Source organism: Stenella coeruleoalba (genome assembly GCF_951394435.1).
Source record: "Stenella coeruleoalba genome assembly, chromosome: 12".
Taxonomy (NCBI): Eukaryota; Metazoa; Chordata; class Mammalia; order Artiodactyla; family Delphinidae; genus Stenella; species Stenella coeruleoalba.
Genome location: NC_137158.1, coordinates 63,028,949 through 63,050,091, shown reverse-complemented (window position 1 = coordinate 63,050,091; position 21,143 = coordinate 63,028,949). Strand labels below are relative to the sequence as shown.

General features: G+C 36.3%; 1 long non-coding RNA gene across 1 annotated transcript in view; it reads right to left on the bottom strand.

The window, feature by feature from the left end:
* Positions 1-290: 290 nt before the first annotated feature.
* Positions 291-21,143, bottom strand: part of LOC307195100 — an 88,634-nt gene continuing 67,781 nt past the window's right edge. The window contains exon 3 of the long non-coding RNA XR_013830721.1: positions 291-1,947. This is a non-coding gene — a long non-coding RNA (uncharacterized lncRNA). The remainder of the gene's footprint in view (positions 1,948-21,143) is intronic.

Sequence of the window (21,143 nt, the reverse complement as noted above, 5' to 3'; positions counted from 1 at the left end):
CATAAACTTTTCAATATTCCTATATTCAGGTTAAAGATGCTAAAATTTTGAATAAATTATGTTAAATGACATACTAGCATACTAGTGACTACTTTTGTAAGACTGTGTTTTATTCATTCTATTCATTTGCATGACTCTTTTGCAGGAAAGATGAAACACTTTTTCATATGCAATGACACTCTTATAACTTATAAGTTGGTTAATAACTACAGTTTAGAAATTTATTTTTTACTTCAAGAGCTGATATTTGAAGGTTGGATCAAATCGCTAATGACTTTTCTGTAGCTCTCTTTTCTCCAGGTCTACTTAACTGACGCTCTATTTAAGAAACAAACCAAAAACACCAACACTGGCTCCGTCACTAAAGTTTTATCAGACTGGCAATCCAGGTCATAGAAACACCTCATAATGAGTATCATTAAAATATATATATAATAATAATATCCTTTACCTGTTAGAAAATATTTCATTAGCAAGGAAATGTCTCATTTTTTTAAAGCTCGACTTTAACCACTTTATCCTCTTGATTTATGTCCCGTTGATGCCTAAATTATCGGCTTAGCTAATTTGGTCCTGTGTCAACACGCACTGTGAAATCCCACTGAGCGGGGCCCTAACTGATGTTCTACTGGTCAGGTGGCCTTCTGCTTGGCTTCCCTTTTATCTTTTCTCATGCCCCCTTTCCTAGGGGAGTTATATGACTTTGTGTGAAGCACTCAGTTACGGAACAGAGCTACACCAAGAATGTACACACAGACAAGTGGGTGAGGGGTCCACCAGAGCTGAGGGGTCTTTCCCTGTAAAACTTAAGGACAACTGGCCTCTCAGTTGAAAAACATCAGAACTCTTGCACTGAAACCAAGGCAGCAATCCAGCTATAGCCGGTTGCTATTTTTTTTTGGTATCCATTCTAAGAAGTTATCATTTTCATGAGAATGAGGTGCTTATTCCACCACAGAAATTTTAACTTTGGAAAGCATCTCTGTGTAGTTCTAATTTCTTCGAGGGCACTATTTTTCAGGCTTGTTTTTGTCTTTCGCGTTTGGACATCTGAGTTCTCACTTTCTGAGGCTTCTGCTTCCTCGGTCCGCTATCCTATGGCAGTTATGCTAGCACTCTATAATGAAAGCAAAAGCTGAAATGGAACTTAATTCACACCCAAATCTATGTTCCTCATTTAACAACTTTTCTTTTGCGATACCTATAAGATTGCTTCAATCACTACTTCATTTAGGAAATGCTAATTTTTTATACAGTGCTGCTTCTTTTTGCTCTTCCTCCAGAAAAGCGAGCGATATAGTTCTAAAACCACATGGCTTATTGGTAGCACGTCATTATACTTTCGTTAATAGCAATCCCTAATACGTTGAACATTACACAGAAGTTAATAAAATATCTTTTTATGAGTACTGGTAATAAGGTAAGCTTATCAATAGCTTACTAGGATATTCAGTTTATAGCATTTTTATATAATATCTTGAACATGAAATTATTTCTGTTTGATCCAATGACCTAATGAGAACCTGAGCTTTGAGAATCAGAGGTTGGTCCATTCCTGTTATGTAAAGCAATGCATTATTGATTCTGGAGTTACACCAAACTGACATTTTCACGACCATTATTGACCGAATGCTTGTGTTCCCCCACCTCAGTTCATATATTGAAGCCTTAACCCCCAGTTTGGGAGTATTTGGAGATGGAGACTCATAAGGAAGGAATTAAGGTTAAATGAGGTTGTAAGACTGGGGCCTTGATCCAATAGGACTAGGGTTTTATAAGAAGAGCCACCAGAGAGCTCACACTCTTTGCTCTCTCCCCATATGCATGCAACAAAGGAAGGCCATGTGAGCACGTGTGAGAAGGCTGCCATCTGGCATCCCAAGGGGAGAGGCCTTACCTGACACCAATCCTGCTGGCACCTTGATCTTGGACTTCCACTCTCCAGAACTAGGAAAAAATAAATTTTTGTTGTTTAAAACACTTAGTCTATGATATTTTGTTATTGTAGTCCAAGAAAACTAATACAGTGACGAACCTATTTTCTTGAAAAACGTTTAGCTAGTTATTCGTAAATTGGGCAATGCACAAAATAAAGATAATACAACTTTAAGTTTTCCAAAATAAATTTCTATATTGGGGTATTCAAAACTGTGATCACTTTTTGCTTTGGGTATTTATCTGTGAAATACCATGAAATGAACATGACAGTTGAAATCTCATTAAAACCAACTTAAAACTTATCTAGGACTATCTCAGCAACGACATTCAAGTTCTGGCATAGTTTTTAACTTCCAGATAAGGTGTAGCAAGACTGTTCATTATCATATATAGATCTGTAGAAATTGATAAGAAATTGAAAGTAAAGAAAAAACGTTCATGAGTTCTAGACAGTTTATAAACAAGAATCTTGCTTTCTGAGATTTATTAAATTATTTATAGTTAAGCAATATTAACTATGTAGTTCCATAGTTAAGCAATATAGTTATATGATTAGGTCAATAAAATTGAGCAAATTAAGTAACAATTGCACTTGCAGTATGATTTGTACCTAAGAGACATCAAACAAAACTTGCAAGAGTAATGATTTTTTTGTTTGATAAGAAAACATATAAATTATTTGGTTGTTATAAAACTCAGAACTGTATCAATCTTTAGCATCTTATTCTATAAAGAACTAATTTTTTCCCACTGTTTTCCACCAAAGAATGAAGAAATATAAAGGTCACAAAATACTGTCTTTGAGGAAATAACATTTAATAATTATGTATTTTATCTCTGGACTTTTTCTTGAGTCAGAAAATAAGGATTAATTTTGTACTTAATTAGTGGAGAAACAAGCCTAAAAAATTGTAGATGAGGGACTTCCATGGTGGCGCAGTGGTTAAGAATCCTCCTGCCAATGCAGGGGACACGGGTTTGAGCCCTGGTCCAGGAAGACCCCACATGCCGCGGAGCAACTAAGCCCACGCACCACACTACTGAACGTGCTCTCTAGAGCCCGTGGGCCACAACTACTGAGCCCACGTGCCACAACTACTGAAGCCCACGCGCCTAAAGCCCATGCTCCACAACAAAGAGAAGCCACCGCAATGAGAAGCCCGCGCACCGCAACGAAGAGTAGCCCCGCGCACCGCAACTAGAGGAAGCCGGCGCACAGCAACAAAGACCCAACACAGCGAAAAATAAATAAGTTTTAAATAAATGGTAGATGAAATTTTCAATCAAATTGTAAATAAGAGGGAAGAGATATGGGAACATATGTATATGTATAACTGATTCACTTTGTTATAAAGCAGAAACTAACACACCATTGTAAAGCAATTATACCCCAATAAAGATGTTAAAAAAAATTGTAAATAATTGTAATCCAACCAATAAAAACTAGTTCATTGCCATACTGAGCAAAAGTATCAAGTCAATATGGTATTTGTTCAACACCAGCAGATGGACTGGAGCCAATATGACCAAAAACTGACAATGCTGTCACAAAGTAACTATACCTGGAAATAGTGTACTGCCAAATTCAAACTAATTGCTGGTACTAGAAGGGACCTTGATAAAGTGCCATTTCCACCTCCAACCAGGTTAATTTGTACTCTCGTAATAATACACTCTCAGGCATATCTTTGCTTTTTCTTCATGATATTTGTCATATTTACAATTAAAGAATCATTTGTATAATGCCTTGTGTGACAAGAGGCTCTAAGCTCCACTGGGGTGGGGCTACATCTGTCTTGTTCACAGCTGTGAACAAATGCTTGCAGCAGTGAGCTCTCAGTAACTATTTGTCAGATTAATGAACAAATGGAAGTTCACTTGGAGCAGACAGGAGTATCTATAGCTTAGTGGATCTATAGATGAATGCAATACCGCCAGATAAAGTTGTCAAAATGACAGACACGACAGAAAGAAGACCACACTTCAAGGTCATTTGTACATCAGAAAGTGAAGAAAACCCTGAGGACCTTCGGAAAATGATGCATTCTATTTCCTAATGGAAATCTCCCACCTAGTAAATTCAATCTATTTTTTTAAAATAGCAAATACCTAGTTCATACTTAGTTTGGTCAGGAGGCAATCTGTAAGAATATTCTCCATATTACTGTATGGAGTAGCTCCAGGGTTTACAAATATTTCAAACTAATTTAAATGAATGAATCAGGAATTTTTGAAAACTCCAAACTGTAGCATGAAAAATCATGGCATACTGAAAGGCTTATGAGAGGACATAAAGCCAGGATTTAAATAGTTTCTTACTCACTAGATTATTAGTGAACTTGATTCTTTGTGAAAGATGTTATTCTTCGTTATTGAGAGAATTTTCTGAATGAAAGCAGTCAAATCATGGAAGTGTGTTCTAAAGGCCTAAATTATTTCTCAGTGTGGATAATAGAGTTATGTGTTTTAAAGAAAAATTCAATGCAACTATTCAAAGGCATCTTGTAAGAACACAGATTGAGGGGACATTATGTGCTTCATAATAAATATGCGTGTGTTTTCCTTCTCATCCTGTTTCTCTTTTTGTTTCTTAAATTTGCTTTTTGGTTTTTATTTTGTTCCGTTCTTTTAAAACTTCAGATTTTCTCTCACTATCTTTTATTGAAGTATTGCAGTTTTTGTTTATTGTCCTAGGAGTTGATTTCATTCATTGATTCACTAAGCACGGTAAGGTCATCCAGCAGATGTTATGGGCAGTATTAGTGATTATTAGGTTCGACAGATTAACAGCCCCTCATAAACTAGTGGTCACTGAAATTGTAGCCCAGGGAAGCAGCTCGTGAAGATGGGCTCTGAGTCTGCTTCTGGGTGTCAAACGTAACCATGGCAAGAGGAATCTTAGTATGCATAAAGCTGCCTAACTAATGAGAATGCATGCTAGATAATCCCGCCAGGTTTGCTTAGCTTGTTTGCAAATGATGGACGTATTTCCTAAATTCGAATTTCAGTCTAACCTGGTGCACAGGTGAACTTGAACAGTTATTGTGCAGATGCATTCTCTGCATCATTTTGACTTTTCTGATCTTAGTAACTTCCCTTATTCTGGAATACTTAGTCAATCACAAGAACTCAGTGAGAGCTGTTAAGAGGTCCTGAAACAAACAAGGGCATGAGAATAGTAACTGCTTAGCAGGGCCTGGACAGGAAATTTTGACTTAGAAAGGCAGGAAACAGATGCTGAAGATAGTTCACGACTTAAAAAAAAAACAACTGTGTATGGGAGCATAATAAAAAATAATTTAGTCTCAAATTAAGCAAATATTTGAGCACTTATTATATGATGAACCTCACAGAAATATAGTCACATACAGTAAAAGGACAAAGATTAAATCAAAGGCCTATGCACTGTGATAAGTTTTGACAACTGTATATAACCATGAAACTCAAATTTCTATTGAGTCTATAATCCTATCTATAATCCCAGAATGTTCTCTCATGCCTTTTCCCAATCAACCTCTATGCCCTCTACCCACAGGTACCACTATTCTGATACCTTCAATCATAGATTAGCAGAATCACACAGTATGTACTCTTTTGCTCTGGCTTCTTTGACTCAGCACAATTTTTTGAAGTTTATTCGTGTTGTTGTTAGTATCAGGAGCTAGTTCTTGTAATTGATGAGTTACATCAATATATTGTATGAATACACCACAGTTCTTTATCCATTCTCCTGTACATGGATATTTGAGTTGTTTCTAGTTTCTGTTTATTTATGAATAAATTTGCTTGGAACATTTTTGTATGAGTCATTTTATGTATATGAGAAAAATATTTCTCTTGGATAAATGCCTAAGTATAGGACTGCTGGTCCTACGGTAGGGTATATGAGAAACTGCTAGACAGATTTGCAAAGTTGTTATATACCATTTTACAAGTCCTATCAGCAATGTATGACAATTTCAGTTGCTTCATATCTCCTCCAACATTTGGTATTGTCAGTCTTTTTAATTTTGCCATTTTAGTGGATTTGTAGTCCTATATCATGATCATTTTAATTTACATTTCACTGATGATTAATAGGACTGATCACTTTTTAATGTGCTTATAAATTGTTGTGCATATCTTTCTTTATGAAGTATCCATTCAAGTCATTTACTTATTTTTATTGTGTTGTCTTATTATTGAGTTGTAAGAGTGTTTGTAGGTTTTTAATAAAAGTCCGTTGGGTTGCAAATATTTCCCCCAATCTGTGGCTTTCATATTTATTTTCTAAATGTTAGCTTTGATAAGCAGAAGTTTTAAATTTTGATCAAGTCCACTCTACCAAATTTTCCCCTTATGATTAGAACATTTTGTGCTCTAAGAAATTTTTCTCTCTCCAAGGGTTGCAAAAAAAAATCCTCTGTTTCTTCAAGAAGTTTTAGAATTTTATCCTTTACATTTTGGACTATGATCTATCTTGAATTAATTTTCGGTATGGTTTGAGGTATTTTTGTTTTCATATAAGTTGTTATCTTTTGCAAAACCATTTGTTAAAAAGACTTTCTTTACCCTATTAAGTAATGTTGGTACTTTGGTTTAAAAAAGAAAAATCAAGTGACTATGTAAATGTGGATCTGCTTCTGGATTCAAAATTTGCTTTCATCTATCTATAAGTCTCTGTTTATGCAATATAACACAATCTCGATTATAGTAACTTTTGAAACCAAATTGTATAAATACTCCAAAGTACTATTTTATTTCAAGATTGTTTTGGGTATTGAGTAGTTTATATTTCCACATAAAATTTAGAATTATGTTATCAACCTCTATCAAAAAAAAAAAAGAACCCTGCTGAGATTTAGTTTGGGAACTTTGAATTTATAGATAAATTTAGACACAATTCACATCTTAAAAATATTGAACATGAACATGATATATATTTCTATTTATTTAGGTCTTTTATTTTTCCAGTAATATTTTTAGTTTCAGTGTAACAGATCTTGCACCTATTATTCTTAAGCATGTTATTTTATTTGATGCTATTATAAATAGTATTATGTTTTTTATTTTCCAATTGTTCTTTGCTAGTATATAGAAAAAAAATTGATATATTTATATTGACCTTGTATCTGCAACACTGCTTAAATCACTTGTGTCAGTTGTATTTTTTTAGATTATTTAGTGTTTTCTACACACTTGATCATGCTACCTGTGAATAAAGATAGCTTTACTTCTTTCTTTTTAATATTAGAAATTAGAATACTTCTTTTCTGTCTTTTCTCTTTTGCTCATCTTATAGAACTGACTGAAACTTTTAGTAGAATGCTGAATTTACTGAACAAAGAACACATTCTTGCCTACTTCCTAATCCTTAGGGAAAGTTCTGTGTGAAAGAGATGGCTAGATATATATTGATACATGGGCTGTGGCTAATGGCTTGGTTGGATGATCATCAGTGAAAAGGAATGTGATTGGAAAATTGATAACAGTGAGGTCTGGGAAGAGGTATGTGGATAGACTTTGGGCGTAGATCATGAGGATAGTTCGATCCCACATCAATGCTCACAAAAGAGCTGTTGATTTGTAAACCGGCCCCTGGACACAGAGAGCAAGGAGAGACCAAAGAAAGAAGCAGACCACTCCAGGTTGGGAGGTGGTAGTTTTAATCAACAAGGGAACTTACTTAGGAGATTTGTCTCTGCATCCACCTGCCATAACCTTAAAAGTTTACCTAGAGGCCTTAACCAGGTTCAGTCATGTAAACTGTCCAGATGGGCTCAATGACGCGTTTATCTCTCAAGACTGTGTCCTTGGGACAGCTTCTAGCGCAGGGAAGGCAAGCAGAATGCACATTCCAAGGACGGGGAAGGAGTGAGGAGCTGCAGATTGTCTGGGTCCAGCTTGCAGCAGGTCAACTGGTGGTCACAATCTCTCATGACCTCCTCCCACATGAGCCACTTGAGCAGCAGAGGAGGACACGATAATCCACTCTGTGGGCATGAGTGAACCTGTTTTTGCAGCTCCCCCTGTCTTTGTCCAGTGGGCTCATAAACAAAGTGGCGGTGGGCAGCAGGGAAGGAGGTTTTGCACGGGCTAAGCTATGTACACTTCCATGCATCAAGGCTGATTTGACAACAGCTACTGCTGAGTGCCCAATCTGCTGTCAGAGATTAACACTGAGCCCCGATAGGATACCATTTCCAGGAGGATCAGTCCAGCTACAGGGTAGTAAGTAGATTATATTATTTCCATCCTAGAAGGTGGATACTTTGTTCTCACTGGAAGAGGAATTTACTATGGATACAGATTTGCCTTCCCTTCCTGCAACGCTTCTGCCAAATCACCCTCTGTGGACTTAGGGAATGCCTTACTCCCACCGTGACATTCCACACAGCATAGCTTCTGACCAAGGAAATCATTCTACAGCTAAGGAAGGGCAGCACTAGGTTGGTGTGCATGGAATTCATTTGTATTATTATCTTGTCCATCACTCTGAAGCAGCTGACCTGACAGAATGGCCTTTTGAAGACTGGCATCCATGCCAGATGGATGACAACACCTTGAAGGGCTGGAGTAACGTCATCCAGGATGGGGTATACAGTCTGGGTCAGTGTTCAGTTTATGGTGCTTTTCCTCTCATAGCCAGGACTCACAGGTCTGGGAATCAGAAGAGAAGTAGGAGTGGCTCATGTCACTATTAACTGCTAAAGAGTCACCAACAAAAATATTGCTTCTCATCTCCACAAACTTGGTTCTTCTGGTTTAAAGGTCTTAGTTCTCAAGAAAAGTATGATTCCACTGGGGGACACAGAAATGGTTCCATTAAATGGGAATTTGACACTGTCATTTAGCCATGTAAAAATACTCATGGTAGTGAACCAGTGAGTAGAGAAGGATTTTAATCTGGCTGGACTGATTGATTCTATCAACAGGATGTGAATTTTCCACTGCATTAGGAGGGTAAGGAGGAGTGTGTCCGTAATTCATAAAATCTCTCAGGACACATCTTAGTACTTCCATGCCCTGTGGTAAAAGTTAGTGAAAAACTATAGCAAAACTGCTAATGGTTTATACCCTTCAGGGGTGAAGAATTGGTTTATCCCACTAGGCGAAGAATTATGACCAGGCAAGGCGCAAAGAGGATATGGGTGGCAAAGTGAAGCTTACAAATACTAAGTGAAAACATGTGACCAGTAGCAGAAATGAAGACTGTAATGTTTGAGTATTTCTTCGTTATTTTTATATGAATAATTTGTATTTTTATTAACCAGCTATATTTTTTCTCCCCTCACCCTCCAACATATAAGATGTGTTAAGAGTAGCTAAACTTATATCTCAGGATTTAAGTTAGAGTATATCAAAGAGGGAATGCGATGATTCAGCTAGAAGAGAAATGAACATTAACAAAAATTGAGTAAAGGGATTTTATATCTTCTTTTTGGGAGAGTGTTAGCATGATTTTATTTGTGTATCAGATATTTTTATGTTATGGAGAAAGATGTTTTTACTATTACATTTATTTGGAAATTAAGTATGGTTAAAAGAGGTATATATGGGTGCCAAGTTGTGAAGGGATGGACTGTGGTAGTTTTGTTTTGTGTCAATTTAGCTAAACTGGAACCATTTCTCAGAATTACATTCACTGTATCATTGGCCACAACAGAGATATGCGTGAGGTTAGGAAGGTGGAAAAGAGGCAACAGCCAGTTTTCACACACTGAAGGTTGGCATAGGGCAAGGCATGTTGCAGCTCGTGTGTGCAGTTACTGATCTGCTGGTCCACCTTACTGGTGTTGGGGAACAACAGGAGGGCTTAGAGTTCTAACCAGAGCCGCTCTTTCAGATCCTGTGAATCCCAGGCCGGGTCATGTAAATCTTCACTTAAAAAGTTGACAACTTAGCGTTTAATTCACTCACATCATCAAAACTGAAGGGGATGAGATAAACACACGTTTTATTTGTTCTAGTGGGTTCTAGTTTTTCCTCATAGATTTCGATTTTCTGCCACAGGTTCCTTCAAGGTTCATCCTTGCTTTCTTCTACTTCATGTCTATTATTTCCTTGCTGACTTCAGGCCCAGTACCAGCACAAAGGCAACAGCCTTATGGAGACTGCTAACGAGCTCCCACAATGCACAAGGTCTAATCCTCAAAATAAATTTCTTATGTATATCACTTACAGTAGTTCTTTTACTTGATTGGATCCTGCTATGCCCCAGTATGGACTTCTTTGTGTTTATTCTGCTTGGAATTTGTTGAGCTTCTTGATCTGCTTGAAATTATACCATAAGTTATGGAAACTCCATTATTATTTTTCAGCTGCTTTCCCATGCTTTAGTTTTGATAATTTCCATTGCTCTATCTTCAAGTTTACTGATAGCTTCTTCTGCAGTATTTAACATGAGGTTAGGCCCATTCAGTGAGTTTTTAATTTTTGATATTGTATTTTTTACCTCTAGTATCCCCTTTTTTATAGTTATCATTTCTCTGTTGAGATTTCATATTTCTCTTTTTAAAATCTTTTTTTCCCTTTAAATTCTTGAGTATTTTTATAATAGCGCTTGTAAAGGCATGGTCTACTAACTTCATCATCTGTGTCATTCCTGGGTCTGTTTTTATTGAATAATTTCTTATAATGGCTATGGGTCACATTTTCCTACTTCTTTGCATGTCTAGTAATTTTTAATTATACACTGGACATTATAGATGCTTTTCTGTTGACTGAACTTTATTGTTTTCCTTAATAGAGTGTTGAGTTTTGTTCCTCTATGCAGTCAATTTACTTGCAGTAGAATCTGATTCTTTCAAGTTTTGTTGATAAATACGTCAAGAGTAACATTTTTTCTAGGACTAGATTAGCCTTTTTGGAGTTTCTACTGCATCTGCACTGTTCATAAAGTCCTTTCATCTTGGCAGGTCAGCACACAAATATCTACCTGCTCTGTCTAGCTCTGGGAGATCAATTCTCTGCCCTTCAGTATTTGTTCTTTTCTAGCATTATACTTTGTCCCACCTCAGGGAGTTTCAACCTGCGTATACACTGCTTACTATTCAGCCAAAGATTCAAGGGGTCCCCTATGCAGATTTCTGGAACTGCTTCTCTGCACAGCTCACTTCCCTCAAGAACCTTGCCATACACATTCCAGCCACCTCACTGGCTGTGAGTTCTGACCTCTGTCTCCTCAGCTCAGGGAGACTGGGGTGCTCTGTTTGGGTTCCCTCTTTCCTGAGCCACAGTCTAGAAAGTGATGCCAGGCAGAAAGCCAGTAAAATTGCAGGGCTCATTTCATTTTTTTGCCCTTCTTTCAGGGGTCACAGTCTTGTGCTGCCTTTTGTTCAACATCTAAAAGAAGTGATTTCACATGTATTTTTCCAGTTTTATAGTTGCTTATGGCAGGAGGCCTACTGTGATACCAGTTCCTTCATCATGGCTAGAAGTAAAATTTATTTGCTCTACTCTTGTTTAATCCTTAAAACAAACAAATCTATTTACATATATTATGTTTTTAGAGACTTAATATTAAACCAAATGGAATAAACTCCACAGCAAGCAGAATCACTTAAAATTTGTCTCTCATCCCCCTCTTCACCCCAAACTGCTGAGGGTTTGATCATCTTAAAAGCAGAATCATTTGAATGCTCAGATATTTGCATGTAAGTTTTTATTTTGTTCCTTTTGTTCGCTCAGTGGTTGTCAAAATTTACAGTGCGTAAAAATGACTATACAAATCAATGATCCCCTACTAAATGGGATATTTAAAGGTTGTTCTAGGGTAGTTTTGACTACAATGCATTCAATTTTAGCCCCAATGTAAAATGTGAGTTTCTTGTATGTCTTTTGTAGATACCGGGGTGGACTGCATTCTGATTTGCTTTTCCTAAGAAAACTTTCAAGGACAACTCAATCCTGTGGAAAGGAGATTTTGTGTGTGGAGTACACAGAGGGCAAAAAACCCACAAAGAAGAACCTAGAACTGAGACACTAGACCTTAGAAAGAAAAATATAATCTATGTCTAAACTTCTCTTCCAATTTAGATCGAAGATTATATATGTCTAAGAAATGCTCTAGAAAAGTAGAGTTAAAGACAGTCTCCTACACATGGAGGAAAATGAATGAAGTTGTTTTATCTTATCAGTATATGCCACTCTGACTATATCTGTAACCTTAGTATTTGTTTCCCTGATGCTGTTTCTTAATAAAGCCTTCTTGATTATTTCAGCTTCCAAGCAGTGCTTTCAAGTAATTTCTTACCTTTTGAAAAAACTTGAGTTTGACATAATTTTAGACTTACAGAAAAAATACAATAGTGCAAAGATTTCTCCTATACTTTCACTCAGATTCTCCCAATTAATATTTTATCATATTTGCTTTCTGTGTGTATATGTGTATGTGTAATTTTTCTGATTTTTTGAGAATAAGTTATAGACATAATAACACTTTATCCCTAAATGCTTCCACGCTATTTCTTAAAAACAAGAATACTCTTGTATATAACCACCATACCTGATCCAGGATGCAATCCAGAGTCACAATTTGCGTTTGTCTTTAATCTTTAACCTATGCCTTTATCTTCTTTAATTTAATACAGTTCTTTAGTCTTTATTTGACTCACATGATCTTGTTATTTTTGAAGAACACAGGTCATTTATTTTCAAGGATATCTCCCAATTTGGCTTTGTCTAACATTTCCTCATTAGATTCAGGTTATACATTTTTGGCAGGAATATCACAAAAATAACCTTCTAGATGCAACACATCAGGACATTGCCGTATGGTGACCAGCTTCACTTAGTTTTTTAAAAAGAAAATCCTTTTTACTATTTACAAGGTACCACATGATTTGGCCTCTGCTCACTATTAAACTTCACTCACTGTGCTATCTCCTTTCATTCTATGATCCGGCACTGGACATACCTGTTACTTAAAGAAAAATATTGCTGAAAAAATGCCAATTTCTACTATAGTTACTATCTCTAGTGAGATCTGACATATGTTGAAGTTATGTTTTAATTTGGCACACAGCATGTTCAATGATGGTTACTCGCCTAGTACGAGAAATGGAGAAGAAACCTTTGGATACAAAACAGATGACACATCCTTCTGTTCTGCAATATATTCTGACATCGTTTTCTGTGAATGTGGTCAGATAGAGTTGTTTGGGGACTTTCTTTTTTTTTTTTTTTGGTCTCTTTTGACGGGGCAGGAGTAGGCTAAAGTCATAAGAGGAAAAATGTGATACGTGTGTCTAGTATGTACTATTTTATCTTTGTTTTGTAAGAAGAGTTGAACTGTTTTTGAAAACATGAATAAGTGGTGGAAAATGCTAAAAAATAAAAGTTACTTCAAAATATCATGTTCTCTAAGGTCCTTCGTACCTATGGCCTTCGTACCTATACTTCAGTCCTCCCTCCTTTCAGCCCCCTCCATTTTACCTGGCTGATTACGTCATTTGTCAGCTCTTCCTACCCTGGAATAGTTTTCCTGTTTTTGCTCCACTAGCAGCCCTAACCCTATCAAATCATTTGACATTATTAAGTACTTGTTTTATGTGTTTCATCCCTGGTAGACTCTAAACTTAAAAAGAGTGATATTGATATATTCTTAGCGCCTAAACTCCTAGAGCAGTATTTGGCACCTAGAACATTTTAAAATATAAATTTGCGTAAGTTTCTTTTACGGTGTAATCCCTTGGGAAGTTTGGGAAGAAGAAGTTCAAGTGTAAAAATGAAGGATGCAGGCACTGAAATAAAATAAAGCTGAATTTGTACCCAGTTCTACCACTTCTTAGTTCAGTAACCTTGGGCAAGTTCATTAAACTTCATGGGCCTTTTTTCTTCTTCTTTTTTTTAACATGTGTATTGGAGTATGGCTGCTGTACAATGGTTTGTTAGTTTCTGCTTTATAACAAAGTGAATCAGCTATACATATATATATATCCCCATAACTCCTCCCTCTTGCGTCTCCCTCCCACCCTCCCTATCCCACCCCTCTAGGTGGTCACAAAGCACCGAGCTGATCTCCCTGGGCTATGCGGCTGCTTCCCACTAGGTATCTGTTTTACATTTGGTAGTGTATGTATGTCCATGCCACTCTCTCACTTTGTCCCAGCTTACCCTTCCCCCTCCCTGTGTCCTCAAGTTCATTCTCTATGTCTGCGTCTTTACTCCTGTCCTGTGCCTAGGTTCTTCAGAACCATTTTTTTTTTTAGATTCCATATACATATGTGTTAGCATACGGCATTTGTTTTTCACTTTCTGACTTACTTCACTCTGTATAACAGACTCTAGGTCCATCCACCTCACTACAAATAACTCAATTTCGTTTCCTTTTATGGCTGAATAATATTCCATTGTATATATGTGCCACATCTTCTTTATCCATTCCTCTGTCGATGGACACTTAGGTTGCTTCCATGTCCTCACTATTGTAAATAGTGCCGCAATGAACATTGTGGTACATGACTCTTTTTGAATTATGGTTTTCTCAGGGTATATGCCCAGTAGTGGGATTGCTGGGTCATATGGTAGCTCTATTTTTAGTTTTTTAAGGAAGCTCCATACTGTTCTGCATAGTGGCTGTATCAATTTACCTTCCCACCAGCAGTGCAAGAGGGTTCCCTTTTCTCCACACCCTCTCCAGAATTTATTGTTTGTAGATTTTTTAATGATGGACATTCTGACTGGTGTGAGGTGATACCTCACTGCAGTTCTCATTTGCATTTCTCTAATAATTAGTGATGTAGAGCATCCTTTCATGTGTTTGTTGAAAATCTGTATGTCTTCTTTGGAGAAATGTCTATTTAGGTCTTCTGCCCATTTTTGGATTGGGTTGTTTGTTCTTTTGATATTGAGCTGCATGAGCTCTTTGTAAATTTTGGAGATTAATCCTTTGTCAGTTGCTTCATTTGCAACTATCTTCTCCCATTCTGAGGGCTGTCTTTTCCTCTTGTTTATGGTTTCCTTTGTTGTGCAAACGCTTTGAAGTTTCATTAGGTCCCATTTGTTTATTTTTGGTTTTATTTCCATTTCTCTAGGAGGTGGGTCAAAAAGGATCTTGCTGTGATTTATGTCATAGAGTGTTGTACCTATGTTTTCCTCCAAGAGTTGGATAGTGTCTGGCCTACATTTAGGTCTTTAATCCATTTCGAGTTTATTTTTGGCTATGGTGTTAGGGAGTGTTTGAATTTCATTCTTTTACATGTAGCTGTCCAGTTTTCCCAGCTGTCTTTTCTCCACTGTATATTCTTGCCTCCTTTATAAAAGATAAGGTGACCATATGTGTGTGGGTTTATCTCTGGGCTTTCTATCCTGTTCCATTGATCTATATTTCTGTTTGTGTGCCAGTACCATACTGGGTTGATTACTGTAGCTTTGTAGTATAGTCTGAAGTCCAGGAGCCTGATTCCTCCAACTCCGTTTTTCTTTCTCAAGATTGCTTTGGCTATTCGGGGTCTTTTGTGTTTCAATACAAATTGTGAAATTTTTTGTTTTAGTTCTGTAAAAAATGCCATTAGTAGTTTGATAGGGATTGCATTGAATCTGTAGATTGCTTTGGGTAGTATATTCATTTTCACAATGTTGATTCTTCCATTCCAAGAACATGGTATATCTCTCCATCTGTTTGTATCATCTTTAATTTCTTTCTGCAGTGTCTTATAGTTTTCTGCATACAGGTCTTTTGTCTCCTTAGATACGTTGATTCCTACAGATTTTATTCTTTTTGTTGCAATGGTAAATGGGAGTGTTTCCTTAATTTCCCTTTCAGAGTTTTCAGCATTAGTGTATAGGAATGCGAGAGATTTCTGTGTATTAATTTTGTATCCTGCTACTTTACCAAATTTAATGATTAGCCATAGTAGTTTTCTGGTAGCATCTTTAGGATAGTCTATGTATAGTATCATGTCATCTGCAAACAGTGACAGCTTTACTTCTTCTTTTCTGATTTGGATTCCTTTTATTTCTTTTTCTTCTCTGATTGCTGTGCCTAAAACTTCCAAAACTATGTTGAATAATAGTGGTGAGAGTGGGCAACCCTGTCTTGTTCATGATCTTAGTGGATATGGTTTCAGTTTTTTACCATTGAGGACAATGTTGGCTGTGGGTTTGTCATATATGGCCTTTATTATGTTGGGGTAAGTTCCCTCTATGCCTACTTTCTTGAGGGTTTTTATCAGAAATCAGTGTTGAATTTTGTCAAAAGCTTTTTCTGCATCTATTGAGATGATCATATGGGTTTTCTCCTTCAATTTGTTAATATGGTTTATTCCATTGATTGATTTGCGTATATTGAAGAATCCTTGCATTCCTGAGACAAATCCCACTTGATCATGGTGTATGATCCTTTTAGTTTGCTAGTATTCTGTTGAGGATTTTTGCATCTATGTTCATCAGTGATATTGGCCTGTAGTTTTCTCTCTTTGTGACATCTTTGTCTAGTTTTGCTATCAGGGTGATGGTGGCTTCATAGAATGAGTTTGGGAGTGTTCCTCCATCTGCTATATTTTGGAAGAGTTTGAGAAGGATAGGTGTTAGTTCTTCTCTAAATGTTTCATAGAATTTGCCTGTGAAGCCATCTGGATGTCTTTTTTTCTTATCTGGAAAAGTGAAAATAATGCCTCATTTGGGATTAAATGAATCAGTGTATGACAAATGGTCAGTATAAATGTAGATAATTTGAATAGTGCTCCATAAGTGGTGGCTGTTATAATATTTGTTAGGAGTCTACTGTGCACACTTGGACCACGGTGTGAAAAGTAGTGTAAAAACTTGAGGCCACAGTGGAGGAAGCAGCATCTGACAGCCAGAAACCTTAAGGAGATAGCAACCTCAGGGAGGCAGAACAGTCCCATGTGCAGCCTTTCTGTTCCTGCCTAGGTATTCCCTTGCAGGAGTCAACTTTGAAGTTACGGGTGTTTGTTTACAGCAGTTAAAGGTAGCCATATGATAAATGCCAATCCTAGGCACAGTGATGATTAAACGAAAGACAAAAGGCTTTGTGTGATAAAACCTATACAGTCCAGTTTGTGACATCATGCTGGAGAGGCCACTTCCTGAGTAATATACGCGTAATCTGATGGTAGGATTGTCTGGTTGGTGTCTTTATTCTCTGCATCTGTATGTGCATGTATGTGAGATAGCATGGCATAACACAGTGATTTAAAGTATGGGCTCAGAAGTCAAAATGCCTTTGAGACCTTGGACATATAATGTGACATCCAGTGTGTCACATAGTTTTTTATCTCTTAAATGGTGAGAAGAATGGGCTGTGAAGATTAAATGAGTTAGTCTATGTAAATCACTTAGCCTAGACAGAGTAAGCATTCAAAAATGTTAGCTATTATTGTTCTGTATGTGTGTATATGTGAGTTTGTATGTGTGCAGCTATAATCTCTCTGGTCTTTAATGGTGCCACATCATGCAGAGATGTCCCTGCTTTTCAGCTTTATATAAACATCCTGGTCTAATCGTTTAGCAGCAATGCTTAGACTGCATTCTCTCAAATATGCTCATTTGTGGATTTAACATCTTCAGTAGAGAAGCACTGTATTTTTAAGTGCTTTGTTTTGGATACAGTAGAGGCATCTGATTGGAAATATGCCAAATTTTCTGTCATAGGCCTATAATCAGCAGCTGGCATTCTTGCTAAATATTTGTGGTAATGTTAATGTGAAGCCTTTTCGTTTAATAAACAAATAAAATATATAAATAAATTTTATGGAAGTGAATTTTTCTAAATAATTTTTTAAACTATTTCAAGATTATTTTCTGAAATACACATTAGTCCTTTTGTTGACACATTACATACTTAGGTTTGTAGAATGTAGCTTTACTTCATTCTTCGCTAGAAAGACAACATTTGGATATGCTTATTCCTATGCGTCTGGGAAAATATTTGTCTTCAAATCCTCCAAGATTAGATTCTTTTACATCCAGTAATTGTAATCTCAGCCAGTTTTATTTGCTTTTTCTGAGAAAAGGTAATGTTATTTTTTAATGGGTTTAGTAGAATCATTTTTGCACATACAATCTTTTTATTTAAACTGTTTTAAAAAGAATTACATACTTTTTACAATTCCAAGAACTCAACTGCTGTGAGATTCTGTGCTATGGAAGGGAAAAAACAAAGCATGTAGAGAGATTTGCTAATTTATATTAATTCAAAGGGAAATTGTCCCATATGGTTCTGAAACCTTAAAAATGCAGTTAAATCACTAGACACAGAAAAAAATGTCTTTGTCTTGCTAACACACTCATGGTTCCGGTTGAACTGACAACAGAAGACAAATTTTCTAAAGCAAATTTCTCTTGTCTTTGTGCTTACAGAAACCTGTAGCTCCCAAGCCTGTTCTGCATGCTCAACAAATGATTACAGCACCTGGGATAATTTTAGAATTCACTATTCTTATTACATCCAAAATATGAGGATTTATTAATGAGAATATTTAGTGGAGTTTCACAGTCTGAGTTATTATGCAATAAAGTTTTGTTGCCTTAAAATGCAAACAAAAAAATTCAAGTTATACAGAATTTTCCATTAACGAATAATTGAGCATTAGCTAGCAGGGTGATAGGTATTCTTCAAAATAAATTATTTTGAGTAAATAAATGAATAGATAAAAACATGCTAATATTTTATTATGATTCTATTTGCTATAATCCTGCACAGATAAGCACAGCTAACTAAAATCCAACTTTCTGGCTATAAATCTGATATTGAAATAATAAAATACTGATTTTAAAAACTTGTTATTTAAATAACTCTCTAGTAAATATATTTTTTGTGTGTTTTGAAAAAAAATTATCATAGGTTGGATTAAATCCCAGTCTTTTTGAATAGAAGTATTAGATCCATATTTTTTAGTCAGAAATAGAAACCAATATTATGACATATAACCTAATGAGCCAGGCAAAATGTTCACAATTGAGAAGTATACTAACCATAAATTTAATTTCCCTGCAATGGCACTGCATTGTGGGGAAATCCCTATTTGTCAGTAAAATAGATAATACTCCTTGAATATGTTGGCTTAGAGCATACAGACTTTCAAAGTTGGCATTACTCATTAATGGAGATCATTATTTCAACTTGTGGAACTGGTTTGATAATATGAAAAAGCTCTGGTTTTTACTAGTTTCAAAATGGGTGTGGTCAAAAAATGAAGCTTCTTATTTCCTTAATTATAGTTGAAATAGGTTAACTTTTTAAAACATATGACCAAAAAAACCAAAAAAAAATCTGGGATTAAATTTACCTGTTTCATTTTTAAAATAAAGAGCTTTATGGAATATACTCATTATTTGCAACTCTTTTCCTCACGATATTGTGTAAAGAACATATGTTGTGCCTAGCATTTGTTTGATATTTTACATTTTTCAAAGAGTTTTAAAATACTTAATTACATTTGATTCTTACCATAGACTTTGGAGTAAAACAGGATAGATACTGTTAGCCAGGTTTTATAGATGAGTATATTATTCTAGGTGTATATGTTATTTTCTTCCCTAGCAGATGTGTCTGTGTGTGTGTGTGTGTGTACAATACACATGTAAATGACAATGTTTGTACTACTGTAGAAATTACTGAAATTATATGAAAAGCTCCAAATTCCATTAACATTAAAAAAATGATTTCACCACATAACACTTAGGTTAAAATTTTATTCTATAAACATTTATTATTGAGAGGTCAAAAGCACTTTTGCTTACATCTTGTGGGAACAAAAAGAGATCCACCAAAATCCTAACATTTATAGAAATAAGGAAATCTTTTGGAATCTTTAGGAAGGTTTCCTGCAAGGAAACACGACTGTAATCCATTCACTTAGTCAACAAATACGTTTGAACACGAACTGTGTGCCGTCAGTGTTCTAGGTATCAGGCACGTAGCAGTGAACAAAACAGACAAAAATCCTGGTAGTCACAGAGCTTGCATTATTTTCTGATCGAAGTTGGCAAAAGTGATTTTCTGGGAAGTGTGTCTATATAAGGGATCAATGTAAAAAACCTTAGGATCACGATTCCTACTTTTCCTAACTGGCAGGTCTCCTAGCAGCCCTAGGAAGTAAATTTTCAGGAGGAAAGAAACCAAATTTCACCCCATCTATGCAAACATGCAGGCTGATTCCTAAATTTGTAACAGAAGTGGCAGTATTTCAGTATATCTGTCACACCAAAACATAAATTTACACACTAATAACTGATAAACGATACGGAAGAAATGTCTGTTCTTTCTATACTTAGAAAATGGACCCTGAAAATGTCATACCTCATCCAGAAATACTAGAGTGTTAGGTCTAATCTACATCCCATTTTGAGATGTAGGATCCGGTTAAATCTTGTCTCAGTAAAAGAGGTAACGAACCTGGACAGTCTGCAACAATCTCAGTTGGACACAAAAATGGCAAAGTGAAAGATCAAGATCTTTCCAACTGAGTCTATCATTTGGCTGATTATTTGGGGATATTTGAAATGTCCTTTCCCAGGAGACTTCCTATACAAATAAAAACTTTGATTTAAAACATTGAAAACACACTGAAGATATAGATGGTTTGCTCAGAAATCATTTCTAATGATAAAGGACAAAAATGAAAGAAGACTATTTCCAATGATGTTTCTTATTTGACCTCCCTTATGGGCTTTGCTCTCTGATAATTTGTACTCACAAATGTTCCTTCTTCCCTCCTCTCTTTTTTCATCTTGAGCTACTATCATCTTACAGTAAGAACTGAAAAGTTAGAGGAAGTAGGGAAGTAACGTAGTCCATATTAGCTAGGGCCATCCAAGCTGCTGAGAAAGATAAGAATCCAGCCTCATTTTCAATATGCACAGAAAGAGCCACAGAAACTTGTCTTTGCAACCTGTGGTAATATTTGAGAACTCATAAAACTTGGGAAGTGAGACTTATATTTAACTAAATTTCTTTTTTTTTTAAATTAATTTATTTATTTTGGCTGCGTTGGGTCTTCATTTCTGTGTGAGGGCTTTCTCTAGTTGCGGCGAGCGAGGGCCACTCTTCATCGCCGTGCGCGGGCCTCTCAACTGTCGTGGCCTCTCTTGTTGTGGAGCAAAGGTTCCAGATGCGCAGGCTCAGTAGCTGTGGCTCACGGTCCCAGCCGCTCCGCGGCATGTGGGATCTTCCCAGACCAGGGCTCGAACCCATGTCCCCTGCATTGGCAGGCAGATTCGCAACCACTGCACCACCAGGGAAGCCCTAACTAAATTTC